Source organism: Tachypleus tridentatus, chromosome 1 (genome assembly GCF_004210375.1).
Source record: "Tachypleus tridentatus isolate NWPU-2018 chromosome 1, ASM421037v1, whole genome shotgun sequence".
NCBI lineage: Eukaryota > Metazoa > Arthropoda > Merostomata > Xiphosura > Limulidae > Tachypleus > Tachypleus tridentatus.
In genome coordinates, this window is record NC_134825.1 from 167838719 (window position 1) to 167854982 (window position 16264).

The 16264-nt window shown below is 34.2% G+C and overlaps 3 non-coding genes across 3 annotated transcripts; all 3 read left to right on the forward strand.

Moving 5' to 3' along the window:
• The first annotated feature begins 626 nt into the window (after positions 1 to 626).
• Positions 627 to 697, forward strand: TRNAP-AGG (transfer RNA proline (anticodon AGG)). Its single transcript has one exon. It is a non-coding gene; the product is annotated as a tRNA-Pro (tRNA).
• Positions 698 to 3388: 2691 nt separating this feature from the next.
• TRNAP-AGG (transfer RNA proline (anticodon AGG)) lies at positions 3389 to 3460 on the forward strand. The gene has a single exon. It is a non-coding gene; the product is annotated as a tRNA-Pro (tRNA).
• A 2694-nt stretch (positions 3461 to 6154) lies between these two features.
• TRNAP-AGG (transfer RNA proline (anticodon AGG)) lies at positions 6155 to 6225 on the forward strand. The gene has a single exon. It is a non-coding gene; the product is annotated as a tRNA-Pro (tRNA).
• Positions 6226 to 16264: the final 10039 nt, after the last annotated feature.

Genomic DNA, 16264 nt, shown 5'->3' on the forward strand with positions numbered 1-16264 from the left:
AAGCTTTATTGCAGTCTTTCATATCAGCATCTAAATTTCGAAACGATACGTTCGACCTCAGTACGAAGCACTTTTTTGAACGTTTCTAAAACTCCATGTCACATTCTAGGGATGTGATTTTCAACCTGAGGTTTTATTCCTCTAATAATGTAAAATATGTGTAATTTCTAATAAGCAAACCGTATTCTAAGACTGTTTCCTTCTTGCTGCAGTAATTGATTTCGTGGTGACGTCATAATCGTTCTCTTGATCTGTCACTCGAGAAATATCTTTATAATTTTAAAGTGTAAATGAATTTCGTGAGAATTTTGATAAGAGATGCCTCGGCATTGTCATTAGATTCTAAATCCGAATGTCGCAGGTTCGAACCTTGGTTGCACCAAACATGGTCGCCCTTTGATCCATGGAGGCGTTATAATATGACTATCAAACCAACTATTCGTTGATAAGAGAATAGCCCAAGTGTAGGCTGTGGGTAATGATCCATTTTATAGTACTTTTAGAGTTTTTGAGGTGACAGCTTGTTAATACCCTTATAGAACAACTTTAATTTACTTAGACGAAATATATGTATTATCAAACTAAATAGATATTTTCATATACTTTACAAATGGATGTCGAAAATCGGCTCGTTGGTCTAGGGGTATGATTCTCGCTTAGGGTGCGAGAGGTCCCGGTTCAAATCCCGGACGAGCCCTTTTCTTTCACTTTCAGTAATACTTCTGAGCAGTGAAAAAGATGTATTCTTCTTACACTATTTTATATCCATATACCAATATTGGATGTGTTTGTCATGCATAAATTTATATATTTGCAGAAATGTAAAGTTTTCATTACACCGCGAGGGGAACCTAAGGATTTACTAAAACCTCCTTCCCCTAAACTCCTGAATTCACCAGCTTAAAAAATGGGCTCTTACGTAAATAAAAACTAAACGCTCTAAATATCTTTCGTAAGTTCAATACCTCTCGATAAACTCAGTAGATATCCCGATCTAGCATTGCTTCAAGACAACACACACACCCGTTCCTAACATGATTGAAGAAATTAAAGTCGCATTACAGCGACGATGATAATAAAATGAAAGAAATGTAAAATAATAACACATAAATGTCTGTGTGTCACGTGTGTTATCAGCCCTGTGAAATAGTAGTTCAAGACCGCTTACGTGTCACAGCATCCCTGAAATACATTTGTTCAAGGCTGTCTGTGTGCCACGTATGCTATAGCGGCCCTGTAAAATACTAGTTCAAGACTGTCTCTGTTTCACGTACTTTATAGCAACTCTGCAAGTACAATGTCAGAATATCATTCATTTATATTAAAATGCAAAATAATTTATTGTGGTTTAATTATTTATCAAAATGAATATAACATAACATAAACAAAACTAATATATTTATCCAACTACATCTAGATGAGATAGTGACAAGTAATTCCATTTTGTTAATTTGGAAATTGTTGTATACTTCAAAATATACATTCACCCTGCCATTCGCCCTGATTCAGATCTCATTAACCTCTGTAATATTTAAGGTGTATTAGATTTTGCCGATATAAATATACTTATGATGCCATTTCTTTGTAGCACTCTTTCAAACTTAACTGTTAAAGCCACGACGCTGCCTCGTTAGAGCGGAAACAGAAACACGTGTTTAGTAAAATTAATTAATATTAACAAAAGGAGAAAATTTCATTCAAACTACCACACTTTAACCAATAATATATTTCCATATCTTACGAAATTCTTCAAAAATCCCAATCACTGAATTTCAATAAAGAAACAGCGATAGAAAAAAAAGAGTTGTGCAAAAAAGAAAGTGATCGTTACGGCTACAAAACGTCAAACTCTTCTTGCACTGTACATCGTAATATCATAAGACTCAGATATGTTCATTACGTATATTTTACGAATGAACTAAATCATTATTCGGTATTGTAAGTACGTCGCACAAAGTTAGGCGTTTGTAAAAGGATCTCGAGAAGTAATTTCACGATTTTGTGTATGTATGTACTGTTGTAGGATTTATGAACATTTATTAATGCAATATAGTGTTTCTTTCCATTAATAGATCTTTAATTATATGTCTCTTAATTTTACCATTAACATGAAAATTCTTTATTTGTCAGTTGAAGAGTGTGTTTTTCTTGTAGCAAAACCACATGGAGCCTTTTCCATCAAGGAGTATCAAAACCTTGATTTTAGGGTTGTCATTCCGAAGCCTTACAGCTATCCCAGTTGAATGAAGTTGGGTCCATTAGCAATGTAAAATAAATATTAAGAGTTAAAACTCCACTCATGATAACAATGACGAAAAGGTGCATCAGGAATCATACGTAATTCAAAAGAGAAACTTATTCCTAATAAACGAGCAGGTATGAAGATGACATTCGAAGAACTACTACTTGTATATGTTAGTGGCACTTTTACGTTCTTAAATATATGTCACGTGACAAAGAGAACATAACTCTAACTATTTATCGCCGTCTGTATCATAATACGAAGCAGTTTCTTCAAGCCTTATTTCCTTCTGTCCTACGTAAACAACCAACAGTTTCACGATTGATAAGTCTCGAGGAGAAAATTAATAAATTACGTATTATAGGGTTTCATTTCTTTATCAAACACACCTTTAAAAGAAAGGCAAAATTCTGACGGAAGTCAAGGCTAAAGGTTCTGTTTTCAATATAGGCTTCGAATGTTAGCTGATTTTTTAGTGTTTTTGGTTTGGGACGTTATGGAATCTTTCAATTTGAAACTAGAAAGCTTTATTGCAGTCTTTCATATCAGCATCTAAATTTCGAAACGATACGTTCGACCTCAGTACGAAGCACTTTTTGAACGTTTCTAAAACTCCATGTCACATTCTAGGGATGTGATTTTCAACCTGAGGTTTTATTCCTCTAATAATGTAAAATATGTGTAATTTCTAATAAGCAAACCGTATTCTAAGACTGTTTCCTTCTTGCTGCAGTAATTGATTTCGTGGTGACGTCATAATCGTTCTCTTGATCTGTCACTCGAGAAATATCTTTATAATTTTAAAGTGTAAATGAATTTCGTGAGAATTTTGATAAGAGATGCCTCGGCATTGTCATTAGATTCTAAATCCGAATGTCGCAGGTTCGAACCTTGGTTGCACCAAACATGGTCGCCCTTTGAGCCATGGAGGCGTTATAATATGACTATCAAACCAACTATTCGTTGATAAGAGAATAGCCCAAGTGTAGGCTGTGGGTAATGATCCATTTTATAGTACTTTTAGAGTTTTGAGGTGACAGCTTGTTAATACCCTTATAGAACAACTTTAATTTACTTAGACGAAATATATGTATTATCAAACTAAATAGATATTTTCATATACTTTACAAATGGATGTCGAAAATCGGCTCGTTGGTCTAGGGGTATGATTCTCGCTTAGGGTGCGAGAGGTCCCCGGTTCAAATCCCGGACGAGCCCTTTTCTTTCACTTTCAGTAATACTTCTGAGCAGTGAAAAAGATGTATTCTTCTTACACTATTTTATATCCATATACCAATATTGGATGTGTTTGTCATGCATAAATTTATATATTTGCAGAAATGTAAAGTTTTCATTACACCGCGAGGGGAACCTAAGGATTTACTAAAACCTCCTTCCCCTAAACTCCTGAATTCACCAGCTTCAAAAATGGGCTCTTACGTAAATAAAAACTAAACGCTCTAAATATCTTTCGTAAGTTCAATACCTCTCGATAAACTCAGTAGATACCCCGATCTAGCATTGCTTCAAGACAACACACACACCCGTTCCTAACATGATTGAAGAAATTAAAGTCGCATTACAGCGACGATGATAATAAAATGAAAGAAATGTAAAATAGTAACACATAAATGTCTGTGTGTCACGTGTGTTATCAGCCCTGTGAAATAGTAGTTCAAGACCGCTTACGTGTCACAGCATCCCTGAAATACATTTGTTCAAGGCTGTCTGTGTGCCACGTATGCTATAGCGGCCCTGTAAAATACTAGTTCAAGACTGTCTCTGTTTCACGTACTTTATAGCAACTCTGCAAGTACAATGTCATAATATCATTCATTTATATTAAAATGCAAAATAATTTATTGTGGTTTAATTATTTATCAAAATGAATATAACATAACATAAACAAAAACTAATATATTTATCCAACTACATCTAGATGAGATAGTGACAAGTAATTCCATTTTGTTAATTTGGAAATTGTTGTATACTTCAAAATATACATTCACCCTGCCATTCGCCCTGATTCAGATCTCATTAACCTCTGTAATATTTAAGGTGTATTAGATTTTGCCGATATAAATATACTTATGATGCCATATCTTTGTAGCACTCTTTCAAACTTAACTGTTAAAGCCACGACGCTGCCTCGTTAGAGCGGAAACAGAAACACGTGTTTAGTAAAATTAATTAATATTAACAAAAGGAGAAAATTTCATTCAAACTACCACACTTTAACCAATAATATATTTCCATATCTTACGAAATTCTTCAAAAATCCCAATCACTGAATTTCAATAAAGAAACAGCGATAGAAAAAAAAGAGTTGTGCAAAAAAAGAAAGTGATCGTTACGGCTACAAAACGTCAAACTCTTCTTGCACTGTACATCGTAATATCATAAGACTCAGATATGTTCATTACGTATATTTTACGAATGAACTAAATCATTATTCGGTATTGTAAGTACGTCGCACAAAGTTAGGCGTTTGTAAAAGGATCTCGAGAAGTAATTTCACGATTTTGTGTATGTATGTACTGTTGTAGGATTTATGAACATTTATTAATGCAATATAGTGTTTCTTTCCAATAATGGATCTTTAATTATATGTCTCTTAATTTTACCATTAACATGAAAATTCTTTATTTGTCAGTTGAAGAGTGTGTTTTTCTTGTAGCAAAACCACATGGAGCCGTTTCCATGAAGGAGTATCAAACCCTGATTTTAGGGTTGTCATTCCGAAGCGTTACAGCTATCCCAGTTGAATGAAGTTGGGTCCATTAGCAATGTAAAATAAATATTAAGAGTTAAAACTCCACTCATGATAACAATGACGAAAAGGTGCATCAGGAATCATACGTAATTCAAAAGAGAAACTTATTCCTAATAAACGAGCAGGTATGAAGATGACATTCGAAGAACTACTACTTGTATATGTTAGTGGCACTTTTACGTTCTTAAATATATGTCACGTGACAAAGAGAACATAACTCTAACTATTTATCGCCGTCTGTATCATAATACGAAGCAGTTTCTTCAAGCCTTATTTCCTTCTGTCCTACGTAAACAACCAACAGTTTCACGATTGATAAGTCTCGAGGAGAAAATTAATAAATTACGTATTATAGGGTTTCATTTCTTTATCAAACACACCTTTAAAAGAAAGGCAAAATTCTGACGGAAGTCAAGGCTAAAGGTTCTGTTTTCAATATAGGCTTCGAATGTTAGCTGATTTTTTAGTGTTTTTGGTTTGGGACGTTATGGAATCTTTCAATTTGAAACTAGAAAGCTTTATTGCAGTCTTTCATATCAGCATCTAAATTTCGAAACGATACGTTCGACCTCAGTACGAAGCACTTTTTTGAACGTTTCTAAAACTCCATGTCACATTCTAGGGATGTGATTTTCAACCTGAGGTTTTATTCCTCTAATAATGTAAAATATGTGTAATTTCTAATAAGCAAACCGTATTCTAAGACTGTTTCCTTCTTGCTGCAGTAATTGATTTCGTGGTGACGTCATAATCGTTCTCTTGATCTGTCACTCGAGAAATATCTTTATAATTTTAAAGTGTAAATGAATTTCGTGAGAATTTTGATAAGAGATGCCTCGTCATTGTCATTAGATTCTAAATCCGAATGTCGCAGGTTCGAACCTTGGTTGCACCAAACATGGTCGCCCTTTGATCCATGGAGGCGTTATAATATGACTATCAAACCAACTATTCGTTGATAAGAGAATAGCCCAAGTGTAGGCTGTGGGTAATGATCCATTTTATAGTACTTTTAGAGTTTTTGAGGTGACAGCTTGTTAATACCCTTATAGAACAACTTTAATTTACTTAGACGAAATATATGTATTATCAAACTAAATAGATATTTTCATATACTTTACAAATGGATGTCGAAAATCGGCTCGTTGGTCTAGGGGTATGATTCTCGCTTAGGGTGCGAGAGGTCCCGGTTCAAATCCCGGACGAGCCCTTTTCTTTCACTTTCAGTAATACTTCTGAGCAGTGAAAAAGATGTATTCTTCTTACACTATTTTATATCCATATACCAATATTGGATGTGTTTGTCATGCATAAATTTATATATTTGCAGAAATGTAAAGTTTTCATTACACCGCGAGGGGAACCTAAGGATTTACTAAAACCTCCTTCCCCTAAACTCCTGAATTCACCAGCTTCAAAAATGGGCTCTTACGTAAATAAAAACTAAACGCTCTAAATATCTTTCGTAAGTTCAATACCTCTCGATAAACTCAGTAGATACCCCGATCTAGCATTGCTTCAAGACAACACACACACCCGTTCCTAACATGATTGAAGAAATTAAAGTCGCATTACAGCGACGATGATAATAAAATGAAAGAAATGTAAAATAGTAACACATAAATGTCTGTGTGTCACGTGTGTTATCAGCCCTGTGAAATAGTAGTTCAAGACCGCTTACGTGTCACAGCATCCCTGAAATACATTTGTTCAAGGCTGTCTGTGTGCCACGTATGCTATAGCGGCCCTGTAAAATACTAGTTCAAGACTGTCTCTGTTTCACGTACTTTATAGCAACTCTGCAAGTACAATGTCATAATATCATTCATTTATATAAAAATGCAAAATACTTTATTGTGGATAAATTATTTATCAAAATGAATATAACATAACATAAACAAAAACTAATATATTAATCCAACTACATCAAGAGGAGATAGTAACAAGTAATTCCATTTTGTTAATTTGGAAATTGTTGTATACTTAAAAATATACGTTCACCCTGTCATTCGCCTTGATTCAGATCTCATTAATATTTAAGGTGTATTAGATTTTGCCGATATAAATATACTTATGATGCCATTTCTTTATAGTACACTTTCAAACTTAACTGTTAAAGCCACGACGCTGCCTCGTTAGAGCGGAAAGAGAAACACGTGTTTAGTCAAATTAATTAATATTAACAAAAGGAGAAAATTTCATTCAAACTACCACACTTTAACCAATAATATATTTCCATATCTTACGAAATTCTTCAAAAATCCCAATCACTGAATTTCAATAAAGAAACAGCGATAGAAAAAGAAAGAGTTGTGCAAAAAAGAAAGTGATCGTTACGGCTACAAAACGTCAAACTCTTCTTGCACTGTACATCGTAATATCATAAGACTCAGATATGTTCATTACGTATATTTTACGAATGAACTAAATCATTATTCGGTATTGTAAGTACGTCGCACAAAGTTAGGCGTTTGTAAAAGGATCTCGAGAAGTAATTTCACGATTTTGTGTATGTATGTACTGTTGTAGGATTTATGAACATTTATTAATGCAATATAGTGTTTCTTTCCAATAATGGATCTTTAATTATATGTGTCTTATTTTTACCATTAAAATGAAAATTCTTTATTTGTCAGTTTAAGAGTGTGTTTTTCTTGTAGCAAAACCACATGTCGCCGTTTTCATGAAGGAGTATGAAAACCCTGATTTTAGGGTTGTCATTCCGAAGCGTTACAGCTGTCCGAGTTGAATGAAGTTGGGTGTATTAGCAATGTAAAAATAAATATTAAGAGTTAAAACTCCACTCATGATAACAATGACGAAAAAGGTGCATCAGGAATCATACGTAATTCAAAAGAGAAACTTATTCCTAATAAACGAGCAGGTATGAAGATGACATTCGAAGAACTACTACTTGTATATGTTAGTGGCACTTTTACGTTCTTAAATATATGTCACGTGACAAAGAGAACATAACTCTAACTATTTATCGCCGTCTGTATCATAATACGAAGCAGTTTCTTCAAGCCTTATTTCCTTCTGTCCTACGTAAACAACCAACAGTTTCACGATTGATAAGTCTCGAGGAGAAAATTAATAAATTACGTATTATAGGGTTTCATTTCTTTATCAAACACACCTTTAAAAGAAAGGCAAAATTCTGACGGAAGTCAAGGCTAAAGGTTCTGTTTTCAATATAGGCTTCGAATGTTAGCTGATTTTTTAGTGTTTTTGGTTTGGGACGTTATGGAATCTTTCAATTTGAAACTAGAAAGCTTTATTGCAGTCTTTCATATCAGCATCTAAATTTCGAAACGATACGTTCCACCTCAGTACGAAGCACTTTTTGAACGTTTCTAAAACTCCATGTCACATTCTAGGGATGTGATTTTCAGCCTGAGGTTTTATTCCTCTGATAATGTAAAATATGTGTAATTTCTAATATGCAAACCGTATTCTAAGACTGTTTCCTTCTTGCTGCAGTAATTGATTTCGTGGTGACGTCATAATCGTTCTCTTGATCTATCACTCGAGAAATATCTTTATAATTTTAAAGTGTGAATGAATTTCGTGAGAATTTTGATAAGAGATGCCTCGGCATTGTCATTGGACTCTAAATCCGAATGTCGCAGGTTCGAACCTCGGTTGCACCAAACATGGTCGCCCTTTCAGCCATGGAGGCGTTATAATATTACTATCAAACCAACTATTCGTTGATAAGAGAATAGCCCAAGTGTAGGCTGTGGGTAAGGATCCATTTTGTAGTACTTTTAGAGTTTTTGAGGTGACAGCTTGTTAATACCCTTATAGAACAACTTTAATTTACTCAGACGAAATATATGTATTATCAAACTAAATAGATATTTTCATATACTTTACAAATGGATGTCGAAAATCGGCTCGTTTGTCTAGGGGTATGATTCTGCTTAGGGTGCGAGAGGTCCCCGATTCAAATCCCGGACGAGCCCTTTTCTTTCAGTTTCAGTAATACTTCTGAGCAGTGAAAAAGGTGTATTCTTCTTACACTATTTTATATCCATATACCAATATTGGATGTGTTTGTCATACATAAATTTATATATTTGCAGAAATGTAAAGTTTTCATTACACCGCGAGGGGAACCTAAGGATTTACTAAAACCTCCTTCCCCTAAACTCCTGAATTCACCAGCTTCAAAAATGGGCTCTTACGTAAATAAAAACTAAACGCTCTAAATATCTTTCGTAAGTTCAATACCTCTCGGTGGAGTCAGCAGATATCCCGATCTAGCATTGCTTCAAGACAACACACACACCCGATCCTAACATGATTGAAGAAATTAAAGTCGCATTACAGCGACGATGATAATAAAATGAAAGAAATGTAAAATAGTAACACATAAATGTCTGTGTGTCACGTGTGTTATCAGCTTTGTGAAATAGTAGTTCAAGACCGCTTACGTGTCACAGCATCCCTGAAATACATTTGTTCAAGGCTGTCTGTGTGCCACGTATGCTAAAGCGGCCCTGTAAAATACTACTTCAAGACTGTCTCTGTGTCACGTACTCTATAGCAACCCTGCAAGTACAATGTCAGAATATCATTCATTTATATTAAAATGCAAAATAATTTATTGTGGTTTAATTATTTATCAAAATGAATATAACATAACATAAACAAAAACTAATATATTTATCCAACTACATCTAGATGAGATAGTGACAAGTAATTCCATTTTGTTAATTTGAAAATTGTTGTATACTTCAAAATATACATTCACCCTGCCATTCGCCCTGATTCAGATCTCATTAACCTCTGTAATATTTAAGGTGTATTAGATTTTGCCGATATAAATATACTTATGATGCCATTTCTTTGTAGCACTTTTTCAAACTTAACTGAAAAAGCCACGACGCTGCCTCGTTAGAGCGGAAACAGAAACACGTGTTTAGTAAAATTAATTAATATTAACAAAAGGAGAAAATTTCATTCAAACTACCACACTTTAACCAATAATATATTTCCATATCTTACGAAATTCTTCAAAAATCCCAATCACTGAATTTCAATAAAGAAACAGCGATAGAAAAAAAAAAGTTGTGCAAAAAAGTGATCGTTACGGCTACAAAACGTCAAACTCTTCTTGCACTGTACATCGTAATATCATAAGACTCAGATATGTTCATTACGTATATTTTACGAATGAACTAAATCATTATTCGGTATTGTAAGTACGTCGCACAAAGTTAGGCGTTTGTAAAAGAATCTCGAGAAGTAATTTCACGATTTTGTGTATGTATGTACTGTTGTAGGATTTATGAACATTTATTAATGCAATATAGTGTTTCTTTCCATTAATAGATCTTTAATTATATGTCTCTTAATTTTACCATTAACATGAAAATTCTTTATTTTTCAGTTGAAGAGTGTGTTTTTCTTGTAGCAAAACCACATGGAGCCGTTTCCATCAAGGAGTATCAAAACCCTGATTTTAGGGTTGTCATTCCGAAGCCTTACAGCTATCCCAGTTGAATGAAGTTGGGTCCATTAGCAATGTAAAAATAAATATTAAGAGTAAAAACTCCACTCATGATAGCAATGACGAAAAAGGTGCATCAGGAATCATACGTAATTCAAAAGAGAAACTTATTCCTAATAAACGAGCAGGTATGAAGATGACATTCGAAGAACTACTACTTGTATATGTTAGTGGCACTTTTACGTTCTTAAATATATGTCACGTGACAAAGAGAACATAACTCTAACTATTTATCGCCGTCTGTATCATAATACGAAGCAGTTTCTTCAAGCCTTATTTCCTTCTGTCCTACGTAAACAACCAACAGTTTCACGATTGATAAGTCTCGAGGAGAAAATTAATAAATTACGTATTATAGGGTTTCATTTCTTTATCAAACACACCTTTAAAAGAAAGGCAAAATTCTGACGGAAGTCAAGGCTAAAGGTTCTGTTTTCAATATAGGCTTCGAATGTTAGCTGATTTTTTAGTGTTTTTGGTTTGGGACGTTATGGAATCTTTCAATTTGAAACTAGAAAGCTTTATTGCAGTCTTTCATATCAGCATCTAAATTTCGAAACGATACGTTCCACCTCAGTACGAAGCACTTTTTGAACGTTTCTAAAACTGCATGTCACATTCTAGGGATGTGATTTTCAACCTGAGGTTTTATTCCTCTAATAATGTAAAATATGTGTAATTTCTAATAAGCAAACCGTATTCTAAGACTGTTTCCTTCTTGCTGCAGTAATTGATTTCGTGGTGACGTCATAATCGTTCTCTTGATCTGTCACTCGAGAAATATCTTTATAATTTTAAAGTGTGAATGAATTTCGTGAGAATTTTGATAAGAGATGCCTCGGCATTGTCATTGGACTCTAAATCCGAATGTCGCAGGTTCGAACCTCGGTTGCACCAAACATGGTCGCCCTTTCAGCCATGGAGGCGTTATAATATTACTATCAAACCAACTATTCGTTGATAAGAGAATAGCCCAAGTGTAGGCTGTGGGTAAGGATCCATTTTGTAGTACTTTTAGAGTTTTGAGGTGACAGCTTGTTAATACCCTTATAGAACAACTTTAATTTACTTAGACGAAATATATGTATTATCAAACTAAATAGATATTTTCATATACTTTACAAATGGATGTCGAAAATCGGCTCGTTGGTCTAGGGGTATGATTCTGCTTAGGGTGCGAGAGGTCCCGGTTCAAATCCCGGACGAGCCCTTTTCTTTCAGTTTCAGTAATACTTCTGAGCAGTGAAAAAGGTGTATTCTTCTTACACTATTTTATATCCATATACCAATATTGGATGTGTTTGTCATGCATAAATTTATATATTTGCAGAAATGTAAAGTTTTCATTACACCGCGAGGGGAACCTAAGGATTTACTAAAACCTCCTTCCCCTAAACTCCTGAATTCACCAGCTTCAAAAATGGGCTCTTACGTAAATAAAAACTAAACGCTCTAAATATCTTTCGTAAGTTCAATACCTCTCGATAAACTCAGCAGATACCCCGATCTAGCATTGCTTCAAGACAACACACACACCCGTTCCTAACATGATTGAAGAAATTAAAGTCGCATTACAGCGACGATGATAATAAACTGAAAAAATGTAAAATAATAACACATAAATGTCTGTGTGTCACGTGTGTCAAAGCAGCCCTGTGAAATAGTAGTTCAAGACCGCTTACGTGTCACAGCATCCCTGAAATACATTTGTTCAAGGCTGTCTGTGTGCCACGTATGCTATAGCGGCCCTGTAAAATACTACTTCAAGACTGTCTCTGTGTCACGTACTCTATAGCAACCCTGCAAGTACAATGTCAGAATATCATTCATTTATATTAAAATGCAAAATAATTTATTGTGGTTAAATTATTTATCAAAATGAATATAACATAACATAAACAAAACTAATATATTTATCCAACTACATCTAGATGAGATAGTGACAAGTAATTCCATTTTGTTAATTTGGAAATTGTTGTATACTTCAAAATATACATTCACCCTGCCATTCGCCCTGATTCAGATCTCATTAACCTCTGTAATATTTAAGGTGTATTAGATTTTGCCGATATAAATATACTTATGATGCCATTTCTTTGTAGCACTCTTTCAAACTTAACTGTTAAAGCCACGACGCTGCCTCGTTAGAGCGGAAAGAGAAACACGTGTTTAGTAAAATTAATTAATATTAACAAAAGGAGAAAATTTCATTCAAACTACCACACTTTAACCAATAATATATTTCCATATCTTACGAAATTCTTCAAAAATCCCAATCACTGAATTTCAATAAAGAAACAGCGATAGAAAAAAAAAAGAGTTGTGCAAAAAGAAAGTGATCGTTACGGCTACAAAACGTCAAACTCTTCTTGCAGTGTACATCGTAATATCATAAGACTCAGATATGTTCATTACGTATATTTGACGAATGAACTAAATCGTTATTCGGTATTAGAAGTACGTCGCACAAAGTTAGGCGTTTGTAAAAGGATCTCGAGAAGAATTTTCACGATTTTGTGTATGTATGTACTGTTGTAGGATTTATGAACATTTATTAATGCAATATAGTGTTTCTTTCCATTAATAGATCTTTAATTATATGTCTCTTAATTTTACCATTAACATGAAAATTCTTTATTTGTCAGTTGAAGAGTGTGTTTTTCTTGTAGCAAAACCACATGGAGCCGTTTCCATGAAGGAGTATCAAAACCCTGATTTTAGGGTTGTCATTCCGAAGCGTTACAGCTATCCCAGTTGAATGAAGTTGGGTCCATTAGCAATGTAAAATAAATATTAAGAGTTAAAACTCCACTCATGATAACAATGACGAAAAAGGTGCATCAGGAATCATACGTAATTCAAAAGAGAAACTTATTTCTAATAAACGAGCAGGTATGAAGATGACATTCGAAGAACTACTACTTGTATATGTTAGTGGCACTTTTACGTTCTTAAATATATGTCACGTGACAAAGAGAACATAACTCTAACTATTTATCGCCGTCTGTATCATAATACGAAGCAGTTTCTTCAAGCCTTATTTCCTTCTGTCCTACGTAAACAACCAACAGTTTCACGATTGATAAGTCTCGAGGAGAAAATTAATAAATTACGTATTATAGGGTTTCATTTCTTTATCAAACACACCTTTAAAAGAAAGGCAAAATTCTGACGGAAGTCAAGGCTAAAGGTTCTGTTTTCAATATAGGCTTCGAATGTTAGCTGATTTTTTAGTGTTTTTGGTTTGGGACGTTATGGAATCTTTCAATTTGAAACTAGAAAGCTTTATTGCAGTCTTTCATATCAGCATCTAAATTTCGAAACGATACGTTCCACCTCAGTACGAAGCACTTTTTCAACGTTTCTAAAACTCCATGTCACATTCTAGGGATGTGATTTTCAGCCTGAGGTTTTATTCCTCTGATAATGTAAAATATGTGTAATTTCTAATATGCAAACCGTATTCTAAGACTGTTTCCTTCTTGCTGCAGTAATTGATTTCGTGGTGACGTCATAATCGTTCTCTTGATCTGTCACTCGAGAAATATCTTTATAATTTTAAAGTGTAAATGAATTTCGTGAGAATTTTGATAAGAGATGCCTCGGCATTGTCATTGGACTCTAAATCCGAATGTCGCAGGTTCGAACCTCGGTTGCACCAAACATGGTCGCCCTTTCAGCCATGGAGGCGTTATAATATGACTATCAAACCAACTATTCGTTGATAAGAGAATAGCCCAAGTGTAGGCTGTGGGTAATGATCCATTTTGTAGTACTTTTAGAGTTTTTGAGGTGACAGCTTGTTAATACCCTTATAGAACAACTTTAATTTACTTAGACGAAATATATGTATTATCAAACTAAATAGATATTTTCATATACTTTACAAATGGATGTCGAAAATCGGCTCGTTTGTCTAGGGGTATGATTCTGCTTAGGGTGCGAGAGGTCCCCGATTCAAATCCCGGACGAGCCCTTTTCTTTCAGTTTCAGTAATACTTCTGAGCAGTGAAAAAGGTGTATTCTTCTTACACTATTTTATATCCATATACCAAGATTGGATGTGTTTGTCATGCATAAATTTATATATTTGCAGAAATGTAAAGTTTTCATTACACCGCGAGGGGAACCTAAGGATTTACTAAAACCTCCTTCCCCTAAACTCCTGAATTCACCAGCTTCAAAAATGGGCTCTTACGTAAATAAAACTAAACGCTCTAAATATCTTTCGTAAGTTCAATACCTCTCGGTGGACTCAGCAGATACCCCGATCTAGCATTGCTTCAAGACAACACACACACCCGATCCTAACATGATTGAAGAAATTAAAGTCGCATTACAGCGACGATGATAATAAACTGAAAAAAAGTGTAAAATAATAACACATAAATGTCTGTGTGTCACGTGTGTCAAAGCAGCCCTGTGAAATAGTAGTTCAAGACCGCTTACGTGTCACAGCATCCCTGAAATACATTTGTTCAAGGCTGTCTGTGTGCCACGTATGCTATAGCGGCCCTGTAAAATACTAGTTCAAGACTGTCTCTGTGTCACGTACTTTATAGCAACCCTGCAAGTACAATGTCAGAATATCATTCATTTATATTAAAATGCAAAATAATTTATTGTGGTTAAATTATTTATCAAAATGAATATAACATAACATAAACAAAACTAATATATTTATCCAACTACATCTAGATGAGATAGTAACAAGTAATTCCATTTTGTTAATTTGGAAATTGTTGTATACTTCAAAATATACATTCACCCTGCCATTCGCCCTGATTCAGATCTCATTAACCTCTGTAATATTTAAGGTGTATTAGATTTTGCCGATATAAATATACTTATGATGCCATATCTTTGTAGCACTCTTTCAAACTTAACTGTTAAAGCCACGACGCTGCCTCGTTAGAGCGGAAAGAGAAACACGTGTTTAGTAAAATTAATTAATATTAACAAAAGGAGAAAATTTCATTCAAACTACCACACTTTAACCAATAATATATTTCCATATCTTACGAAATTCTTCAAAAATCCCAATCACTGAATTTCAATAAAGAAACAGCGATAGAAAAAAAAAGAGTTGTGCAAAAAAGAAAGTGATCGTTACGGCTACAAAACGTCAAACTCTTCTTGCAGTGTACATCGTAATATCATAAGACTCAGATATGTTCATTACGTATATTTGACGAATGAACTAAATCGTTATTCGGTATTAGAAGTACGTCGCACAAAGTTAGGCGTTTGTAAAAGGATCTCGAGAAGTATTTTCACGATTTTGTGTATGTATTTACTGTTGTAGGATTTATGAACATTTATTAATGCAATATAGTGTTTCTTTCCAATAATGGATCTTTAATTATATGTGTCTTATTTTTACCATTAAAATGAAAATTCTTTATTTGTCAGTTGAAGAGTGTGTTTTTCTTGTAGCAAAACCACATGGAGCCGTTTCCATCAAGGAGTATCAAACCCTGATTTTAGGGTTGTCATTCCGAAGCGTTACAGCTATCCCAGTTGAATGAAGTTGGGTCCATTAGCAATGTAAAATAAATATTAAGAGTTAAAACTCCACTCATGATAACAATGACGAAAAGGTGCATCAGGAATCATACGTAATTCAAAAGAGAAACTTATTCCTAATAAACGAGCAGGTATGAAAATGACATTCGAAGAACTACTACTTTTATATGTTAGTGGCACTTTTACGTTCTTAAATATATGTCAC